This window comes from Corylus avellana, chromosome ca5, assembly GCF_901000735.1.
Source record: "Corylus avellana chromosome ca5, CavTom2PMs-1.0".
NCBI lineage: Eukaryota > Viridiplantae > Streptophyta > Magnoliopsida > Fagales > Betulaceae > Corylus > Corylus avellana.
Window position 1 is genome coordinate 31,825,320 of NC_081545.1, and position 6,698 is coordinate 31,832,017.

Here is a 6,698-nt window from a genome sequence, read left to right on the forward strand (position 1 = left end):
CTCTCTCTCTCTCTCTTTATGATAGGAAGAGATTTTCATATGCAATAACATTTCTATTGAACTCACTTTTTTTATTTTTATAATTTGAAGAACTATTTTTATAAATCAACCCTTGTATGTATTGATCTAAAGATTGGCTAGTACTACCATATCAACATTGTTTGATAATTATGGGAGAAAAAAAATGTAGTTTTTAGCATTCTTCTTCTTTCTTTTTTTTTTTCTTTTTCTTTTTTAAAGAAAAAATGTTGGTTATGACTGTAGTAATATTGTAGGATAAAATTATAGTTCCTATCATTACTTTTTTTTAAAAATATATATAAAAAATGCTTAACAATCCACTAATCCACTTTGATTTAGGCTCTTTGACAAAGGTGACATCTATAAGGAATCATATCGAGCAACTCTTCAGGGAGTAGGTCGTTGTGTTCGCCATGGAGTGGAGGAGGAGCGTCTGATAGCAGGATGCATGACCGCTAGATTTTGGAGGAGGTGCAAATTACTGTGGTTAAATTGTGGAACTATCCTTTTTTTTTTTTTTTGAAACTGGGTATTCTTCATTCAAAATGAGAAAGAAATACAGAGAGCCTTGGCTCTATAAAGAGAGGTCATTACCCTCTAACTGAACAATATTTGAGATACAAGACGGGATCTCCTCAATCCAAATATTATCCATAATAAGCTTTAACGCCTCCTTCGCCAGTCCATGTGCTGCATTATTTTCTTCGCGCTTGGCGTGGCGAATCTTCCATTGTCGAAGGGTTCTTAGCACTGTCTTTATATCCTCCACGATATGCCCATACCTGAGCCAGTTTGGATCTCTCTCTCCGATTGCCTTCACCACAGAAAGTGAATCCCCTTCAAGAATTATGTCATAGAAACCAAGGTCCCTGCATAGGTCGACTGCATGCAGAGCGGCCAAAGCTTCTCCCGCAGCTGGATCATAGACAGCCATGAAGGATTTACTTTGGGCCGCTAGAACTCGACCCGCTGCATCTCTAATAATCACGCCGATTCCCATACATTTCCTTTCAGATGAGATTGCAATGTCCCAATTAACTTTGTAGAACCCGGACGGAGGGGCCTGCCATTTCATGCCCGTTTCTCCTCTCCCTACCTCGGCCTGGGTCAGCTCCTTTTCATTTGCCTGTGTGTATTGTAAGAGGCCTTCCCTAGCTGTATTAGCTATGACACTTGGGTGAATGAACTCACCTCCATGCACAACGGAGTTCCGCCTCCTCCAAATTCCCCGGATTGTTAGAGCCAATAGATTTAGATCTTCCCCAGACAACTGGACCGTCATCTCCTCAAAGAAATCCTTGAAATCACTATAGCTCCTGGTACATTTTTGGAGCTTACGGCTACTGGTACCCCAAACGTCTTGAGCTGAAGGGCATGCCCACAGTATATGATGGACCGTTTCTTTCACTCTGCAGCAGAAGATGCAACGATCCTCCTCAATAAGCCCTCTTTTTCTGAGGTTTTCCTTAGTAGGGAGAATGTTTTTACAGGCCCTCCATAAGAATACTTTGGAAGAGTTTGGTACATTTAAACCCCATATGGTTTTCCAGTTGCTAACCTTCTGCCTTGACTTGAGCTCTCCCCTTTCCCCCTCTCTTGACGTTCCTTCTCAAGGTGGTAAGCACTTTTGACAGAAAATTCCCCTGAATTTGTTGGATACCATATCAGTTTATCCGGCTGATGGTATTTGCTAAGTGGAATATTGCAAATTAAATCTGCCTCCTCAGGATCGAAAATTGTCCTCACCAGAGTTTCATTCCATCTAACCGGATTCTCTTCTAAGAGTTCCACCACTTTTGCTTCCTCTGACAGCAACGTGCAATGGGATTGGATGGAGAAAGTGGATGGTCTTGGGAGCCATCTGTCTCCCCAGATTGAAACTGATCGCCCGTCACCAATCCTCCAGAAACACCCTTCTTGGAATAAATCCCTGCCTGCTAATATACTACGCCAAGCGTAAGAAGGCTTATTCCCCACCTTTGCCGACATAAAAGTTCCCCGATAAAAATACTTAGCAGAGATAATCTTCCCCGCCAAACTCTGCGGGTTCTGCATTAATCTCCAGCTTTGTTTTGCTAACATAGCTTTATTAAAACAAACAATATCTCTGAACCCCATCCCTCCTTTTTCTTTAGCAAGGCTCATTTTTTCCCAACTTAGCCAGTGAATTTTCTTTTCTTTCTCAGTATGTCCCCACCAGAATTGTTGCATTAGCCTATTTAAATCCTTGCAAAGCTCTTTGGGTAGCAAAAATATGCTCATGCTGTACGTAGGTATTGCCTGCACCACTGCTTTTAGTAAAACCTCCTTCCCAGCTTGTGAAAGGAAATTAACTTTCCAGTCTGATAATTTTCTTTTCACCTTATCCTTCAAAAACAAAAACTCCCTTGTTCGAGATTTCCCCACGAGAGCGGGGAGACCCAAATAAGAGTCATAGCGTTGAGATGCTGGAACATTTATCAGAGATAGGATACTTTCACGTACAACCTGGGGCGTATTTCTGCTGAAAAACACTGTCGTTTTATCCTTATTCAGACGTTGCCCCGAGGCTCTCTCATAGGTATCCAATAATTTTGCTAACTGTCCCCAATCCTGCGTTGTAGCCTTACAGAAAAGGAGACTATCGTCAGCAAAAAATAAATGATTTATCTTCATACCTCGTGGAGATGTTGGGACCCCCCCCCCCCAATAAGCCAGTGCTCTCGGCATGCTGGAAATGTGTGCTTAGGACCTCCGCACAGAGGATGAACAGGTATGGAGAGAGAGGGTCACCCTGGCGAATTCCTCTGGAAGGTGAGAAATTGCCCACTGGTACTCCATTAATCAAAATGGAGTAAGACACTGTCGTAACACATTGCATCACCATATTGATCCATTTTTCAGAGAAACCCATCTTTCTCATTACCTTCTCCAAAAAAATCCACTCCACCCTGTCGTACGCTTTGCTCATATCCAATTTTAGCGCCATGTATCCCACACGACCATACATCCTAGAATGCATAGTGTGTAGTGTTTCATAGGCAACTAAAATATTATCCGAAATCAGCCTGCCTGGAATAAAGGCGGACTGATTACTCGAAATAATATGAGGGAGCAGTAGCTTTAACCTGTTTGCCAAAATCTTAGAAAGAATTTTATACAGGACATTGCACAATGAAATAGGTCTATAATCGGAAACCACAACAGAATTTGATTTTTTTGGAACAAGAGCAATATACGTAGAGTTTACAGTTGGGGAAAGAACACCTGAGGAGAAAAAATTCTGTATAGCTTCAAATACCTCCTCTCCCACAACAGCAAAATTATCTTGGAAGAAACCTGCTGGAAATCCGTCTGGACCCGGTGATTTTAGAGGCGCCATTTGGCTTAGAGCCAAGCTAACTTCCTCTCTAGAGACGGCTTTCTCCAGGTCTGCATTCATTTCAGCTGTTATTCTTGTTGATAAGAGATCCAGTGCTTCATCTACCCCTGTCGGGTTCGACGTGGTGAGGATTCCCCTGGAATAGGAAATAAACGCAGCTTCAATGGTTGCGGGTGTATCACAAATTTTCCCCTCCAGATCAACAATACTAGTTATAGTGTTGGCCCTTCTCCTCTCCGTAGCACATGCATGAAAAAACTTAGAATTCTTGTCCCCATGCTTCAGCCAATTTACTTTAGCTCTTTGTTGCCATTTCATCTCTTCTTCTTCCATAACGTCATTTGCCTTAGACTGAAGAGCCCGAATCTCATCAAGATCCCATGGTACCTCTTCTTCTTGGCCGGAAAAGAGAAGTTAGTCTCCACTTTCTTAAATACATTGGTTTTTGCTTTTGTTTTGGGGGCACCGAAAAAGAGAAGTTAGTCTGCACGAAGACGAAGACAAGAGGGTGAAGAAGAGCCCAATGAGAGGAAGAAAATGGAGGAAAAAGAGAGTTTTGAGTTGCCACACATGAATTTACTGGCATGAGTTGTAATCTCTTTCTTTTATCATGTTCTCACTTTTGTGTGTTACGGCTAGAAAATTGTGCAAAAGAAAATTCCTCATTGCTTGTGTGAAAGTGACATTTATTGGGTTTTTGGCGTTTGAATATTGATTTATCTTTGTCGTAATAATATTTTTAAATCGCACATTTTAAAATTATTATTTTTGAAATCGCAAATTCAAACTGACCCTTAACAAAAGCCAAAAACATGAAGGAAAAACTGTTGTTAATTTACAAAAATCAACATACAAGTTAGTTAATAGAGAAAACTTGAAAATGGATCCTCTCCATTTTCAAATTGAACGGAGATCGATGAGCCATTTAATCAAAAAGATGTGAAAGTTGGGACAAAACTGTCTTCAACTTTTTAAATTGGGACAATTGTGTCCCATTCTTTAATTTAGCCTAACCAGCTTTTCTCCATTTCATCTATTGATAATATTATTGATGACAAAACTTATTATTCCAATACATAAGGCTAGCTATGAAAATTGAAAGGTAATAAAATTCTCCTAACAATGAAAATAAAACAAACTAATTATGAAAATACTTGGTTGGTATTACCAAAGGAAATCTAAAGATAGAAGTTACTCAAATAATCAGTAAAATCCCAATCTAAAATAGAATTTAATAAAATTGATCTTTGTGTCAACTAAATATGGTTGAAAATCAGTTGGGATCATGACAAATTCTTTCCTCATGTATTTTCACTGTCAAGAACCGAACAAAAATCTTCTTAAACTGCACTTTGCTATAGACCATCTTTTTATTCTCTTTTTATCCTTCTAAAATTGATGTGGCTTTCAAAATCACTATTAGATTAAAATTCAGGTATGATTCATCTAAAATTTAATAGTAATTTTAAAAGTCACATCAACTTTAAAAGGATAAAAAAATGGTCCCTAGCATTACTCATAAATTAATCTCGTCCAACGTAAAGTATTTATATGTTGTAATCCACTCTAGGCTTCGTTGGGTGGCACATGATATATTTAGTAAATTCATGTGGAAGTCTTTTAGATGCAGATAACCAAGTTCAATGAAAAAGTTTAGAAGAGTATAATTACATATCTTATGATTTGAGTGGTAAAAGATTATAGCTAACCGCTCTAGCAAAATTCCCACATTTATCAATGGAAAACGAATATAAGGCCCGCAACCGGCCTGTTATTTATTTTAGTAGAGGTTGCAAGTAGCTCAAAAAATGGCACCCAATAACTCGGTGAAAATACTTGAGGTTTTTCGGGTGACACCACCACCAACCTCACCAGACTCGGCCAGCCCAAACTCTCTTCCTCTCACATTCTTAATTTGACATATTCTTGCTAAGATTCCCCCCGGCCAGTCCAGCGAGTTTTCTTCTATGAAATCAATCCTACCAACGCACCCCTCTTGGATTCCGTTCTTCCAAAACTCAAACACTCGCTCTCCCTTACCCCCCAACACTATCTCCCTCTTGCCCGTACCCTCACTTGGCCTAAGGAGTCTCACAAACCCATCATCAACTACATAGAGGGCGATCGATTCGGTTTCCTTCATTCGGATTTTGCATTGGAATCACCGCACACCATGCCGTTCTCGACGGCAAAAGTTCAACCATGTTTATCAAATCATGGGCTCACTTGTGCAAACATGGCGGTTTGTCCTTGGTACCGGAGCTAACACCATCCTACGACAGGACGGTCATCAAGGACCCTGCCGGGCTGGAGGGAATCTTCCTGAACCAGTGGATGAACCATAACGGTCCAAACAACAAGAGCCTAATAGTATGGGAACTCAAAACTCCACCGGATGTTGTACGAGGCACATTCGAGTTGACTCAATCAAAACTGCAAAATCTCAGGCAATTGATCATAACCACCGCGCTGGAGGAGAAGAATGAACAAAAACAACTACTACTTCACTTATCAACTTTTGCAATAACATGTGCCTACACGTGGGTTTGTCTAGCCAAGGCAGAAGGAGTAGGGGACACCAAATACCTTCTTGGCATTAATGTGGACGCCAGGCGTCGACTGGAGGCTCCTATCCCTGGGAATTATTTTGGAAACTGCATGGGACGTCGTGTACCGGTTGCGGAGAGAAATGAGATGTTGGGGGAAGATGGCGTGGCTGTGGCCGTCAAGGCTTTCAGCGAAGCTATAATAAGCTAGTTTGGATGATGGGTCCTGAGTGGGGCTGAAAACTGGCTGCCGATGGTGTTCGCTAAGAAGATTGATAGCCCTAGATATGTTGGCATTGCCGGGTCACCTCGGTTTGAGCTTTACAGCACTGATTTTGGGTGGGGAAGGCCAAGGAAGGTAGAGATGATTTCCACAGATGGAACAGGAGCTATGTGTCTTTCGGATGGTAGAGATGGCGGTGGAGGAATTGAAATAGGATTGGTTTTGAAGAAACATGATCAAATGGAAGCTTTTGCTTCATTATTTTCCAAAGGTATTGAAGCTCCGTAAAAGCAAATAATTTTAGAAGTTCATCTTCTATTATTTTTTGTCCTTCGAAAAATGAGGTGACTTTGAAAATTATTATTAGATCAAAATTCAATAATGATCAATATAATTACACGCTCAATGATAATTTTAAGAATCATATTATTTTTGAAAAAAACACCCAAAAATCACAAAAATAACATAAAAGTGAATTCTAATATTACTCGCATTGCTTGCAAGATTACGTATGTTCAGGGACAAGGGGCGGGCCAATTAGTTAGGC

General features: G+C 40.4%; 1 pseudogene; it reads left to right on the plus strand.

Moving 5' to 3' along the window:
* Positions 1 to 5,190: 5,190 nt before the first annotated feature.
* On the plus strand, positions 5,191 to 6,439 carry LOC132182148 (phenolic glucoside malonyltransferase 1-like; annotated as a pseudogene).
* The last annotated feature ends 259 nt before the right edge of the window (positions 6,440 to 6,698 follow it).